The sequence below is a fragment of the Callorhinus ursinus genome, unplaced genomic scaffold (assembly GCF_003265705.2).
Source record: "Callorhinus ursinus isolate GAN/ISIS: 27379988/994484 unplaced genomic scaffold, GSC_fseal_2.0 scaffold10, whole genome shotgun sequence".
NCBI lineage: Eukaryota > Metazoa > Chordata > Mammalia > Carnivora > Otariidae > Callorhinus > Callorhinus ursinus.
Window position 1 is genome coordinate 20,070,418 of NW_027397072.1, and position 16,117 is coordinate 20,086,534.

The 16,117-nt window shown below is 42.0% G+C and overlaps 1 protein-coding gene across 7 annotated transcripts in view; it reads left to right on the plus strand.

The window, feature by feature from the left end:
• The first annotated feature begins 3,925 nt into the window (after nt 1-3,925).
• The window catches only part of NCOA1 (nuclear receptor coactivator 1), a 243,317-nt gene continuing 231,125 nt past the window's right edge, over nt 3,926-16,117 (plus strand). For 6 of the 7 annotated variants that reach the window (XM_073897063.1, XM_025867835.2, XM_073897065.1 and 3 more), the window contains exon 1: nt 3,928-4,308. The gene's annotated coding sequence lies outside the window, so the exon portion shown is untranslated. Of the gene's footprint in view, nt 4,309-16,117 lie in introns of all 7 variants that reach the window. The other variant, XM_025867841.2, reaches the window with a different exon arrangement.

Sequence of the window (16,117 nt, forward strand, 5' to 3'; positions counted from 1 at the left end):
ATGCAAATATATTTTATAGTAAAAGATACCAGATTATTGATGAGCACTTATAGTATGATTTTATAGGTAAAATTGAATACCTTACTTACTTATGTGCAAATATGCAGTCGATATGTGGAAAGGTATTCACTATGTTTTTCTCTGGCTCAATAGAGGTTGTTTGTTTTTTTGCTTCTTTGTACTTTTCTTTATTGTTTGAATATTTTATGAATTTCATTATTACAAAACAAAAAACTATTTGAAAAAAAGTGTCAAAGTTAAATCCGTTCTTGCTTCAAAAACTAGAGTGATTTCATGTACACTAGCCAAATGTTTTATAGAACTGGGAATTTATTTTGCTCTGGAGAAAATTCAACAGGTATATTACAGATCCTTGAGTATGTTATAAATCTTGGACCTAGGTCAATAGGACCTGGTCTAAAATCAGACCTATCTGGGCTACAAAAGTTAAATGTCTTACATTTTCATTTAAAAAATCTCTTCAAAGTACTTTCATTTAATTGGAGTCAGTCCTACTTGTTGATTGGCATTGGTACTTGGAAGTAAAGGAACTTTCACTTAAGGAGCTAAAGCAAATGGATTTCCAAGAGGCCACCCTGGGGTTCAGGAAGTAAATCTAACTATAAATCTTTTGCCCCTGTATTAATAGTTCCTCAGGGGTTAGTTAGAATTAAGTAATTGGGCCCATTTAGGAAAAGTAGATGGAACCAGAGAGGTGTTGAAAATAACCGGAAAAGAGATGACCAATTAGGAAAAATAAAAGTGGGTTGTAAACTTGTGAAAAGATGCTCCACATCACTAGTCACTAGGGAAATGCAAATCAAAACTACCACCTCACATCCATTAGGATGGCTGTTAAAAACAACACCAACAAGAAAAAAAAAAAAAAAAGTAAATGTGAGCAAGGATGTGGAGAAACTGGAACACTTGTGCACTGTTGGTGGGAATGTAAAATGGTGTAGCCACTTTGGAAATCAGTATGGAGGTTCCCAAAAAAATTAAAAATAGAATTACCATATGACCCAGCGATTCCACTTCTGAGTATATACACAAAAGAATTGAAAGCAGGGTTTCAGAGATATTTGCATACCCATGTTCATTGTAGCATTATTCACAATAGCTAAAATGTGTCCATCCACAGATGAATGGATAAGCAAAATGCAGAATATTATTTAGCCTTAAAAAGGGAGGAAATTCTGCAAAATGCTACAACAGGGATAAACCTTAAGGACATTATGCTAAGTGAAATAAGCCAGACACAAAAAGACAGATATTGTATGATTCCCTTATACGATGTACTTACAGTAAGCAAAATCACAGAGACAGAAAATAGAATAGTGTTTGTCAGAGCCTAGGAGAGGAGAGAATGGAGAGTTATTCTTTAATAGGTATAGAGTTTCAGTTTTTCAAGATGAAAAGAGTTCTGGGGATGGATGGTGGTAATGGCTGCACACCAATGTGAAGGTAAGCTAAGATGTAAATTCTATGTAATGTGTATTTTAGCACAATAATAAAAAAAGAAAAAAGTGGATTTAACTGTTTGGGGAAGTGATTATGATTTGCAGAGGAAGAAGAAAAAAGTCAAAGGGTCTTAAGAAAGAGTTTAACCCTAGAAAAAAGAGTTCTTTCCTTAGCATCTATGGATGGTTATGGCAATATAAATAATGCCTTAAGTTTCATTCATCATTCAACCAAATCTCAGCACTGCATGTCCTTTTTTGGATTTTATTTGTTTATTTGAGAGAGAGTGAGCGAGAAAGAGAGAGAGAACTCACACAAGTTGGGGAAGCAGCAAGCAGAAGGAGAAGTAGATTCCTCGCTGAGCAGGGAGCTGACACTGGGCTCGATCCCAGGATTTTTGGATCATGACCTGAGCAGAAGGCTGACGCTTAACTGACTGAGCCACCCAGGCATCTCAGCACTGTGAGTCCTGAGGATGTTTTAAAGTTAATTAAGCTACTGAGCTTCAGAGTGTATGTGTGTGTGTGTGTGGGTGGGGGAGGCTAGAAGAAGGAGATGCAGGAGTTATTAACAGTTGAAGCAGTGGAAACAGATGAAGTCAATCTAAGTGAGAGGAAAGGAGGATAAAATAAAATCTTGAGGTTACAAACATTTTATGCCTTTGTAAGAAAGGAGAAGCCAAGAAATCTGCTAGTACAGGGAAGGTCAGAAACAGGTAGAGGGAAAGGAGAATGATGTAAAAGAGAGAAAAGAGGGGAGTTTAAAAAAAGGAGTTTGCAGTATCCATCCAGCACTGTAGAAGACCCATCGTGGGAGGACTAACATGTCCGCTGGGTTTGGCAATCAGCAGGAACTAGAGTAGAGCCCCAACACAGAAGACAGTATCACCTAACCAAGTGGCTCATTTGTGGGCACCTTCACACAGTCTGGACTGGACTAGACTGGGAGGTAGGTCTTACAAAAGGGGACAAATAGGGTGAACGTGGAGATGAATAGTGCTGGGTATTTCCAGCTATTATTGGGGATGGGGACTCTGCTGGTGGTTAGAGGTCCTGAGAAACCAGGCGAGGGCAAGATTTAATGAAGTGCACCTGGGGTGCCAGTAACAGGTCTTTGACAGGAATCAGTTGAATGAACAGAAATGAATGAATAAATGAGTGAACGTGGGGTGTGGGTGAAAGGTTGCTTTATGAGCAGGACAGAGAAGATGGGTGATCGTGGGCGTGGCGGTGGATAATGGCAGAATGGAGTACCTCCCTCTGGAAGAAGCTGCCCACTGCCTCAGAGAGATGCCAGGGAGGATGGCGTTTTCGAGGCAGTCAGGTTTAGTTAGGAGGGGTGGGAAGGGTTTAAGGATTTATAGAGGTTGCTCTAGGATAGAAAACACTGGAAGAGAAACAGCAGATAACGTTGTGAGACTGCAGCGACAGGACAGGTGAAAGCAGCTAACTGGGAAAAAGAGTGCATGGAAGGAGAGATGTATGCTTTACAAAGCACTTCCGCAGCCAGTGACTCATTCATCCTTAGGACATTCCGGGGAGAGAGATAGGTATTATATTGCCAGCCTTTGGAATGAGGGATGCTTTCCAGATAAGGCCATCACGGCTCAGAAAGCCTGTTCAGCAGCTGTTTGATTCCTCCAGTGACAAGAAACACGCCACTTTTGGAAATAGTACTTCCATTATAGAATAAAAAAAAGCGGGTAGAAAAAGGTGTGGGCCCCCTTGAGGGGAAATCTCTGTCAATGACAGACATTTTGGGTAATTCATAGAATTGCAGAGCCAGACGTGTCAGTCAGATCTTTTCATCTGTAAAACGAAGGGGGTTATATGATCTTTCTTTTCCCTTGTCTAACAGTCTGTGAAATCATCTAGGCAACCACCTCCCAATTTTACAGAATAAAAAAAAAAAAAGAGGCCCGCGGGATGTGTCTCTCTCAAAGTAATATAACAGATTAGTGGAGGGCCAGGCCCAGAACCGACTCCTCCCGGGTGTGCAGGGCCTCTCGAGCCGCTGCACCACCACCTTCTCCAAAAGATAGCGCGGCGGGAGGCTGCAGGCCGGGCGGCCTAGCTGAAAGCACCCTGGGGCTCTAGGCGGCTTCCCGGCAGCAGTCGGAGGAACGCCCCGAGGGGAGGGGAAGAGTTGGGGCCTCCTTTCCCACACTTCGTTAGGACGCGGGCCGGGGCGGGACCGCGGCAGCCCTCTCTGGGGCGGGCGGCCGGCAGAGGGCGCGGGGCTACTCCTCTCTCCGCGGCCGGGCGGGCGGGGAGCACGCTGCCCGGGCGCGCCGTCGGAGCTGGTGGGCGCGGGTCGCCGCGGCCCGGCCGGACCCCAGGGCCTAAGGGCCGGGGCGCAGGGGGGGGGGCGGGGAAACGAGCGAGCAAGCGGGGCGGGGCGGGGCGGGGCGGGGCGCGGAGGGGGCGGGGCCGCGAGCGGGGGGCGGTGGCGGCGGCGGCGGCGGCGGCGGCGGCAGCGGCGGCGGCGGCCGAGGAGGAGGAGGAGAACATGGCGGCCGCGGAGAGCGGCTGAAATGCCTGTTCTTCAGGCCAAGCGAGCGGGAGTCTGACGCGATCCGCCGAGCCCTCCCCTCAGACGGCTGGACCGCGGCCTCGAGCGCCTCGGCCGCCCGGTTCCCTGCTGCTCCCTCGAGCGGAGCCTGCGCCTGGTTCTTTCGCATCCCCCTGCGGGGGGACCCCTGCTCCGGAGGAGGGGGCCGGAGAGCCGCGGCGGCGGCGGCGGCGGCGGGCTCCCGGCCCGGGGAGCGGCGGAGGCCGCGGCGGCGCCGCCTCGGTCCCGGCGAGCGCGGCACCCGTCAGCGCGGCCCAGAGGCGGCCGCGGCGGCAGGTGAGTGGCGGGCGGCGGGCGCCGAGCCTCCCGGTGGGTGCAGCTGTCACGAGCCGCGCGGCCGCCGAGGCCCTAGGGGGCGGGGAGCAGCTGGCGCCCCTCCGCCCCCCGCTCTCCTTTCTCTCGGTTCCGTCCCCCTCCCACTTTCCCCGAGTTCTCCCTCTGCCTCGCGCGGCTGGAGGGGGCGGAGGTCGCAGCTGTCACGGGCGCCAGCTGGGGGCTGCGCCCGCGGAGGAAATTGCTGCAGCAGGGACTTCGCGGCCCCTTTTCCCAGTTGCCCTAGTTAGCGCCGACTGGGCGAGCATCCGCGGAGGGTGCGCGAGGCTCGCGGCCGCCGGCCGGGCGTGGGGAGCGGCGCCCCCAGCCCGCCGGCGCTCCCCGCCGCCGAGAGGGGGAGCCGGAAGTCGGCGCGGGCGCCCCTCGGCCCCGGCGCGCGCGGTGACCTTGGCAAGCCGGGCAGCCTCTCCGAGTCTCGCTTGCCCGGACTGCGAAATGGGGATGACCATGGCGTGCCTTTCCGTAAGCGCAGCCTTCGACGGCGCTTCTGTTTACCCCGGCTCACTTGTTTTTATCTTCTCCCGGCGAGGGCTTTCGGAGGTAGAAGGGGATGGATAAGTGAGATTTTGCTGTAGGGCTAGGGTTTGGTCCCCTTCCTAGGAGTCTGCTGAAAGGACCTAAGAGGGGGAGCCGACGTGTTGACTGGACGATCGGGAGGTGGGACTGGTTAATGGTCAGCGGCAGAACTCGAGCCGCCCTCTGGTGTCTCGGAAGAAACGGAGAAACCGGACACCAGGGTCCCTAGTCCTTACTACCCAGCTGTGGGTTTTGTTTTGTTCGTTTTGCTTCTTTTTAAAGCAGTCACCCCCATGGTCAAGACACTGACGATGTTAGAGGGAGACAGAAGGTTTGACAGTAAAGCCTGTGTGTGTGACAAGGACAGTCCACGGTGCTTTGGCTGCAGAGTTTGTTGGGGAGGAAAACTTTAAGCTGGAGGATCTTTTAGCCTTTCATGCTTGGCTCTCCTCGTTCACTGTAGAAACGTCGAAGAGGCAGGTGTCCTTGTGGAGAAGGTGACATTTCTTTTTTTTTCTTTTGAGAGGGCAGATTTTTAATGTCGAGTATGAAGATGGTGAATGAAGTGTTCTTGAGCGAATTGCAGCCCCAGCACCCTCTGTTGATGCCAAGAGTAATCTCTGTGGCTATGATTTGTGAGGGCTGAGGCTTACACTTAAGTGATTAAGGAATCTTCAAGTGTCTGTGTAAAACATTGCTGTGGTGGAGCTCGCTGTGCTGCTGAAGGGATGGATATCAAGGGTTAAATTTGTTTGAGGTTTGTGTCTTCTTCTGGAATTGGTTGGAGGTTAGGCTCAAAAAAAAGAAAAGAAAAAAAAAGTTGGCCAAAGGGGCCTCTCAGCTTGTTTCACAGAAGCTATGATGTAGTAGGAAGGGGGTCAGATTTCTTCATGTTGAGCATAATGTGAAAAGAAAGTATTTGCTTGGGTCTTTTGGCTCTTGAACTAGAAATAGTTTTGGGTGAAAGGTAGTAGTGGGGTTTGATTCAGCTTAATAAATGGTCATTCCGTGAGCTATTTGTCATAAACTAGATACAATTTGGATGTGTTTCTATTTTATCTCCTGTACTTTGTGGAAAGGTCTAATTTGGTTTTGTGATCTAGCATCTGAAACGTTTTCCCTCCATTTCTTACTCAGACTTCATGCTTTGGGAGCAGTGGATCAAAAAGGGGACCTGAATAGGGAAATGCATGGTTTGGAGAGAAAATGGAGGGGTGTTGCTTATAAGAACAGGTGTTTGGTTTGATTTTTGTAGACATTTTGCACTGCTTATTTATTACATTTATTTAACTCACAAGGAAGTTTGAGTTTTAAGGTGCAAAACTTGAATTTGACATAGTTTGTCAAAATCTCTTCCTCATTTCTTTCTGAGAAAATCTGTAGGATTGTGTCTATTAAATTGCTTTTTGTGTGGTTTAAGCCAAGGGAGTATTTTAGATCTGCATTTTTGGGTAAGTGGTTTTATTGAAAAAAAGTGCTTGATGGAACTAATGGTGATTGTTCCACTTAAACTGGGATTATATAGACAATGCATTTTCCTCCCTCTTTCTGCCAACATTTGTTTTTCTTTCTCCCTCAATTCTAGGGTTTCATTTCTAGAAATCTGGGCTGGAAACAGAAGCAGCAGTTTGTATAATCCCAAGAATTTGCTTATGCCAGGAAGCTGTAAGGGTAGCATGAAGTGGGTGTGATATAAAGATACTGCTACTACTTAAGACATTTAACTGTTGAGGGAGTCTAGGGTCAAATTTAATTTTTGTTGAATTTCCTGTTTTGTGTGTATGTGTTAATCTTTTGGTGGGCAGAGGATTGGGTTGCTATGGTGCTGACTGGTATATATTGTGAAAGTGCTGGCAACATTTCATGCTTCTACTCTATAGGGAAGGGTGGTAAACAAGCCTAAATAATTTAAAGATGTTCTCAGGATGGAATGTTCTCTGCATGTACTATTGATCCTGCTAATTCAATGACTGGTCTTCACCAGGACTAAATGTTGAGTAAGTGATGAGGGTGGTGTAGAGGTGCTGAAAGGTGGAGTGTGGGAGAGAGGATATTGGACATTCCTTGAAAATCTTTTCTCTCTTGGATTATATATCACAGTGTGATTTCTAATTGTTTTTCAAAGACTTTTAGCCCTCCCTTCTTTGTTGTCGTCAATTTTATATACCCTCTCTTAGAGAGAGACTACCTCTGTTCCTTACTTTAGTTTTTCTTTTTTTGCCTCATCCTCCATGGGCTCCACATTGTTTGAATATAATGTGGCATATCTTTTGGAGTTAGTTGGCCTTAAACCCTATGGCATGACATAGCTTTCATTTTAGGGCAAGAATAGGAGGCCAGTATAAGCACACACTACCTGTAAGTCTCGGGGCATGGGAGGAGATCCCTAGGATGCTCATTATTATCTTGGTAGTGGTTTTTGCCCTCTACATAGGATAATCACAAGAATTCTCAGAGGGCCATCAACTGCTTTCCTGGCAGAGGCCCAAAACCACGTGCTGGGCTCCTTTTTTACATTACCTGCAAATACCAGGCACAGATGGGAGTGTGGGACTGGGTGAAAATTCATGCCATCCAGGAGTTGAATCGGGTCTGGGCTTCAGAGCTGCACAAATTTCTTATCATGGTGTACAACTTTCCTACCCACTGGGACAGACTAGACTGTATAGGAAAGGACTTCCTTGTTGCTTCTTTCCTCGGTTAACCACTAGTTTAGCCTTTGGTCATTGTTCACCGAGAATGGGCCCTGTGGCCTCTGACCTCTTTTCTTTGAGATGAGGTCTAGTCATTTCAAGCCTTTCCTTCTCCCTTCTTTATATTTTAGCTAGACTTTGTACCTTTCTCTCAACATATGGGGTTAGAGGTCATAAAATGGCCTAATGGCAACTGGGTACTGTACTTGGTTGCTTAAAGAGGTGCGGGAATTTTTCTGTAGTTCTGGACAATGTTTTATGGGTGTACAGCATTTGGATTATAGATATTTGGAATATAGAAAAATGGTTATTTTATATTTCCACAGGATATGTGGTTGAAGAAGAGAAATTATTACAAAACACTGACATCAACATATAAATCCAATCCGGAGGTGCAAGCAGAGTGGGTTGTTGTATCCATGCTTCCTCCCCCATACCCCCATCTGCAGCACAGTATTTTTGAGGCTCCTTGAAGTGACAGGCTTTTAGAAAAGCTTAGTATAGTTATCATATTTTGAAGATAAATAGCTTATGCCAAAACAGAAGCTATAGTCACTTGAGTTGTGTAGGACTTGAAATTAATCACCCTCTAGTCACCCTAATCTTACATATATTTTGATCTAATCTCTCCCCGTGGATGTTTTAGTGTGGAGAGCCGGGAAGTTTAGCTTTACTGAGACCTCCTGGACCCGACCATTGGGAACAGACAGATAAGACTGATAGCATTAGGTGCAGGCGAAGAGGCAAAATACAACTATAAACAGGACCAGAATTCTAACAATACTGCGGTGTCCACCGTTTCCAGCGTGATACTTTAACTTTGCTCTTCTAGCTTATACTTTTGAGGCAAGTTTTAGGTTTCTTTTGGAAATGGCGGTTTGACTTCAGAAAGGGATGATGTCCTGGCTTTTCCAGATACTTAATAGATAGAACCTTGGGCTAGTTATGTAACCATACTAAACCCTGGGTTTTCATGTGTAAAATCGGAATAATGTACTTACCCCTCATATTGTTATGATCTTTAAATTATTAAATAACAAAATAGGTCTAGCATAATGATTGGCACAAAGTAAGACTTTAATAATGTTTTCTTACACTAACATTACCAAAACACACCACTATCTAATCCATCACCAAATTCTGATTCTTCTTTCTGCAATTTGGATTTCCCCCTTTATTTCTGGTTCTTCAATCTGGTCCTCCTGTCATTTTGCACATGGAGTGAAGAGAGTCACATTGATTCTGGGGGCCTGAGTTTCTTTATCATTAAATCAGCATATTGGACTGACTTCACATTTTTTCCTTGTGCTAAATTCTATGATTTGTAGGTTTATAGCTGTTTGCCTGCATGCATTTGCCTAATTCATCCTACACAGAAATGCTTAAAAAATTCCTTTCCGAAATGGTTTTTTATGTTATTGTTTGTAGCAGAGACTTTCTGTGGGCAAATTTATCAAATGTAAATAATTTAAGCAGTACTTATATTTCTCATTCCAGAAAATTTGCTGCAGATGCATGTGTAGAAATTCTTTGTAAACTGTAAAGTGCTACACAAGTGAAGAAAGTGTTATAATCACCTATACATATCTTGCTTTGATTTTATATGTTTCATTTTCTTTATTTAAATTGTTTCCTTTTCCTTTATCGCTTTACCTTCAAAAACAGGGTCAGAGTAGGTCTGTTCTCTAGAAAGCGTGATTTTTATCACTCCCTTAGCATCAGTTGCTCAGTTTTTTCAATATACTAAATTTCTTATTTCTTTTTTCTTTTTCTTTCTTTTGGAAAGGAATCCTTTTTTTTAAAATTGTATGTTGAATTGTTTCCTAATTAGGTTGGAACAGTCCTTGAGAGGGCATGAACCACACAATTTTTTTTTTTTTTTAAATTTCTTTCTTTTTTTCTTTTTTTTTTTTTAAGATTTTACTTATTTATTTGAGAGAGAGAGAGAATGAGAGATAGAGAGCATGAGAGGGAAGAGGGTCAGAGGGAGAAGCAGACTCCTCGCCGAGCAGGGAGCCCGATGCGGGACTCGATCCTGGGACTCCAGGATCATGACCTGAGCCGAAGGCAGTCGCTTAACCAACTGAGCCACCCAGGCGCCCCGAACCACACAATTTTTAAAAAAATAATGTATTAAAATTTTTTTTAATTTAGGTTCATTGAGTTAACATATACTGTATTGGTAGTTTCAGGGGTAGAATTTAGTGATTCATCAGTTGCATATTATACCCAGTGCTCATTACATCAAGTGCCCTCCTTAATGCCCATCACCCGATTAGAACCACACTACTTAAAGGGGCCTTAATGGTAATTTAGCACAATCTCCTTAATATTACAGATGAGAAGACTAAGGCCAGGCAAATACAGTAATTCTCATGGGTCACGTATTTAGTGGCATTACTTAGGCAAGAACCCAGGTATTTGGCTTCCAGTCTTCCTTATGAGAGGTTTTGTTTTGTTTTAGTATTTGAAAGTTATTACAAAGATTTAAAATTTTAAGAATTTTAGTAAGCTTTTAAGTAATGTGTAAGCGAGGAGGAAAGGAGTATTTTTATTTTTTGGCCAAAAATTGACTGTCAAATATTGCAGTAAAGTATTAATCAGGAATTACTTAAGGCTGTTCTCTCAAAAACTACAAAACTGCCTCGAGAGAAATGTCTGCTTTTCTTGTATGGCCCTTATTCAGAGTCAGCAAATATTTATTGAGTGCTGTCTCCGAGACACACTGTACTCAGGTACTGTGCTTGTTTTGCATGTTACATTTTATAAACGAGGAAACAAGGCTCAGGGTGGCTAAGCGGTTGGTGTAAGATTGCACAGCTTGTAGGTATTATTGATGACATTTGAGTCAGGGTCTTCTGACCTGAAATCACAGGCAGCCCTTTATGTATTTAAAAACATATTTTATGTATTTGTTTACGTAGGGCATGCGCAGTCTGAAGCCGACTCCCAGGTGCTCGATCTCACTACCCCAAGACCATGACCTGAGCCTAAATCAGGAGTCTGAGGCTTAACCAAGTGCGGCAGTCAGGTGCTCTGTCACAGGCATACGTTTAGACTGGCTTCTCTCCAAGAGTGTTTGCCACAGTTGGCCACATTGTAGCCCTCCTTTCCTTTCTGGGCTTTCTCTGTTCCTTACATGTGCAGTGGAGACTCCTGTAATCTCCTTGCTTTCTGATGACTCAGGAGCCCATATATACCAGTTGCTTAATGATAGTGTCACTTTAAGATTTTTGTGCTGTTTCTCATCTCACCTTTGTACTTCAGTAATGTTGATTCTTTGGTGCTTCTCTCTAGGTAAGCTTATCTTTGAATGGTTGGTTTTGGATTCTTAGCAATAAAATTCTGCCTCTCAAGTTTCGTTAGCATTTAAATAGCTAAAGCTCAGGTGGTTTTTTTTTTTTTTTCCATTTGGAATAAATTGCTTGGTCATTCTCTGTGTTTCCACTTGTACTTTTTTTTTTTTTAAATGTAGGCTCCACGCTGGGCGTGGGGCCCAGTGTCGGGCTTGAACTCAGACCCTGAGATCAAGATTTGAGCTGAGATCAAGAGTCGGGCACTTAACTGAGTGCCACCCAGGCGCCCCTCTGCTTGTGCTTTGAATGGTTGATCTCATTCTGATAGCTTTAATATAGTACATCTTAAATTTTTAGTTTACCTATATGGTTAAAATATTTACATGCTTTTATTATCAAATATAGATTTGATTGTTTAATGGAAGATAATCTATGTGAGTGTATATAAGATATTACACCATATTTGACCAGATAGGTGAAGGATGAAACATCCGTGCTTTTTGAAAGCACCTGTATGTGTAATACTGGCTTTACTTTGGTGAGTTTGTTTGGAGAAAATCGGGGAAAAGTTGCTTGTTGTCTCATAACTCCCTCTCCATTCCAGGTGGTACAGGAAGTCTGTAATTGAATTTCTAAGTAGCCACTCATTCATTCAAGACATAGTTATAGAAGTACCTACTTTGTTCAAGGTGCTGTGTTGTTAAAAGATAGGGAAGTTAAAAGATAAGATACAAATCCTGTTCTTAAGGAGATTATGACCTAAGAGAGGTGAAAAGACGAACACACAAATACGTATAATACTGATTGAATGTGATGAGTGCTATGAGAGAGGTATGAAATAGTACTTTGAGGATTCAGGAGAGGGAGCAATTATTCTCATTTGAGAGTGATCAGGGGAGGTTTCATGCAGGGCTCTGGGTGGACCAGAACATTGAAGGCAGGGGATGATTTGTGTATGAGTGAGGGTGAGGAGAACAGTATATTAAGGAAGATTAAATAGCAAAGATGAAAGGACAGAAAAGCTTGGGATTTTTTAGGAGTAATGAAAGGGGAAAGTGCAAGGAGGAGGGTGGCACCAGCTGAAGAAGGAGGAGGGAACCAGATGCTGTAGGTGCAGTAGCAAGACGTTGCAGGATTTTAATGGAGGGAGGTGGTGGGGAACAGTGAAGTATGCAGATCTGGATGAGATCTATGAGAAATGTCAGTTTTCCAAATTTACATAGATTTTTTTTGGCAGGTTTTACACCCCAAATTTTATATTTTCATAGTTTTTGAAATGATTCCATATGTAAGGCTTACCACACTAGGAACTTATTCACTCGTTTTTATGTATATTTGAGAACAGATTATGTGTTTTTTTTTTGATAGGAGTTAGTACAAAATCTTTTTCACTGGCTTATACTTTTTTTTTTTTAAGCAGTAGCTGTTTTTTTTAAATAGAGTATTATCATTTGGCATTTATACAGTGGACTTGTTTTTTAAGTGTAAAAATGTCATCTCCTTGTAAAAATATAAGTGTATTTCTCTGTATAAGTGAGGTTGGTCATGTAAGTTGAAAGTCCCTGGCTCTCAATATAGTTCATGATTTATTTTACTGATTTATTTATGCCCTGCCATGTTCCAAAAAAGGATTTAAGGCAGGATATGTCATGAAGAGTCTTGGACCTTGTTCTAGCCCTATTATTTGACTGAACTGCTAGCCAACATTACACTGAGGGAACAGTGTTGAAGACAACTGGTGTCACAGAATGTGCTGCATTTGTGTCTTTTGCCAAACTGGTAGTAATTCAGAGATGGAGACAATATAATTAGAGTACCTTTAAAGATAACTCCTTTAAACTTTGCTAGCTTGCTAGGGAAGTTGGTTGGAGGGTACAGATAGGGCGCTTTGACCCTTGAGAGCCAGGCACAGTTAGAACCATGGTGTCCACAGTACAGTTGACATAGAATTATCTGGGAAATGGGAGAAATGTTAGAGATATGTAAGGAAGTTCTTTTTTTTTTTTTTCCCAGTCTGTTGTGATGTTTTACAGTTTACAGGGGCCTGGGTAACTGGATTTTCAAATTTGTTACTTTAAATAGTAGTCTCTTAACATACTTTGTATTGCCGTAGGGAGTCACCATGCAGATCTTTTGTATAATATTTCATAGAGATTAACTGGTCATTAAGGCAAAGGTCTTAAGAATTGTCAAACTAAAAGGTGACTTCCTCATTTTTCTTTCACAAAAACACAGAGGTTCTAAATTTGCTGACATTTTCTGTGACAAGTTGCTGTGAGTAGTATGCTGCCCAGCAGATATTTGTGAAAAATAAGCACACTTACTTTATCTGTCCCTTTGGCATGATGGTAAGTTCTTAAGAGTGACTCACAAAGTAACTACCTTTCAGAACAAAATAAAATTCAATGTTATAGACAGAAGTTATTGAAAATGAATATTTAGAACTATTTCCATCATTATTGGGTTTAATTGCTGAAAATGATGTGTGTAACTTTAAGAATATTTTTATACAAACATTTGAACTTAGGAAACAAAATTTTCTAACCTGTATAAAAACCTTGTAAAATTAGGCATTTTAGTGATTTTGTGCCTTTCTCTTGAAAATATAAAAAAGCAATACCATTTGATTTATTAGGAAGAACAACTGGTTGTCATCAGGAAATATGGAAATGCACTAGCTGAACTTTAGCAAAAACCTTTGCATAAATGGTCAATGGGATTGAAAATTGAATATCATATCATGTTTTATACAGTGCAGGAGGTGATGCAGTTCTTTCATTTGGTTTTACCCATCTTTGTGAAATATATATATTTTGACTATGATAGTCATTAAAATCAAATAAAATAGTTATTTACTATTAAAATGAACTGAAATTTAGAACCAGACCTCAAGTTGCCATATTACAAAATATGAAAGCAAAATTAAAAAATAACAAACCATGTTCAATCACAGTACTCTCACCAAAAACAGTGGTATTAATAATTGTGTTTATCAGGAATAGCACAAAACTGTGTCATAAATAATATAAATGCTTTAGAATTGTTTATTATAAGAAATGTCATTCTGTTAAATTTCCATTTTTTGTGTGTGCTTTACAAGGTACATAATTTATTGATCTGGTGTGTACTGTATATAAATTGTAAATAAATGTACATATATGGCTCCCTATTCAAAAACTTTTAAACCGTGGAGTATATGATGAATGGTTATCAGTGTTTTCTAGTGGGGGTTCTTAACTAAGACCCCATGGGATTCATAGACTAAGAGTCTCTAGATAGGCTTTAGAGGGTCTGTGCATACTCTGAGATTATACGCAAAATTTTGTGAGTGTGTGCATTTCTCTGGGGAGAGGGTCTATAGCTTTTACCAAATTCCCAAAAGGGTTCATGACCTCCCCAAAGGTTAAAACCTCTGTTGTTAAGGACCGGGACCTCAATAACTCCATTCATTCAGTCTTACCCTCTTGCCAAGTTTAATGGATATATCTGATGTCATTACTCAAGCCTGCAGTATGACTGGATTTGCAGTCTATTTTTCCGTTTTGCAATAGATGTGATTACACTGCCTTTGGCTCTTACAGATGTTTGAGTTCTATTTGTTGCACAACTACCTGGCCTTCATCACTTGGCTGCTCTTATATATCATTTCCCACCTCTGCCCTCCTAAACCCCAATCGAAAAGAGTGGATCTTTTGTAGGTGTGTGGGGATGGGAATGCATATAGGTGTGGCAGAGCCCAGTATCAGTTCAGGTGTAGGGAGACCCTGCTGGGTAGGCTGGAATTCACAGTTGTTGTGCTTTTAAACTCTTTCTTTCTAGCATTTGAATCTCAGCTTTCTGGAGTCCTTAGGGTCTGATTTGACATATGCTAGAAATACTTTCCAAGTTTGATCAGCTGCTTAGATCTGTTCCTTTTTCTCCTCACTGTCATCGTTCTGATTTAGGCCTAATTATTGTGATGGTGTCCAAGGTGGTCTCACTCTCCCCAGTGAGTTCCTTTTTAAGTCTGTCCTAAATTTTGTTTTGGGGTGATCATCCTAATTTTTATTTTCATTGTGTTATTTGCTTAAAAACCTTCAAAGGGTCTTCATTACTGTCAAGATAAAATTGTTACTTAGCCTAGCATTTAAAGCTTTCCAGTGTCTGGCACCAACCTGCATTTCTGGTCTCATTTCCCACTATTCTCCCCTAGTAAACTGTTCGAAATAAATGGTCAGTTTACTGCTCCTTAAACATCCCTTTGGCTTCTCTGTTTCTACTGCTTTACATAGTCCTTTGCCTGGAATGTTCTCCCTTATCTTACTCTACGCCTCTTGAAATTGTACTTATCCTTTAAAGCTCAGCTGAGATTCCACCTTGCTTGTGAATTGTTCAGAATATGAAATTTGAAAGTAATCTCTTCCTTCTATGAACTCTTTTAATATTTATTTTCCTTGTTATTCATTTGACACTTTACTGCCTTGTACTGTGTGGAATTTTTTGTTTTCATGTGTCCTATCTCCCAAATTAGGGTATGAGAATGGCAAAAGGGGATTATGTTTTATATTTTGTCTTCTGCAGTGTGTGTCCTCTGCATACACCTAGTAAAATATTTGACAAATCACATTGATTAAATCATAATGCTACTTATTAATGTACTTCGAGAAAGAGACCTTTTTTTTTTTTTAATGTGTGCCTGGATTACTTGTACATATTATCTAGGGATTCTCTTTACTGGTTTCAGGGAAGTTGGGAAATTGAATTGGAAATCACATATTGCCTGGAGACCATGTAGTCCTACAGCACAAGAAGTTGGCTGTCATGGGCTATGTTCAAAAGTCTGGGGAAGCCTGGTGAGTCATTGTTCTCCAGTGTAGAGTTCTACCTGCCATGGATAACAGAAAAACTTGTCTTGCTTCCTCTCTCTCCTTTGTCATCTTCGAGACACAAATTCCTAATGTCTTGGGGATTCCTATACTTCTGTTTTAATTTCTCAGCCCATTCTTCTCAATAAAAGCTATACTTTTATTGCATACTTATTGATTGATGGTGCTTTGGGGAGCCAGGAAGTTACTATATCTTAGGGTTCCTGCCCTTCAAGGAGATTGTAATCTCCATAAGGGAGTCTCATTTGCTTTAAATCATACACGAATTAAAAAAATCATAGAAAAGATGTCATATGGGTATATATAACTGTCTAGTTACTTGCTAACTGAGATATGTGGAAACTCCTGTAGCACTTACTATTTTTAGCACTCACTTGAAATT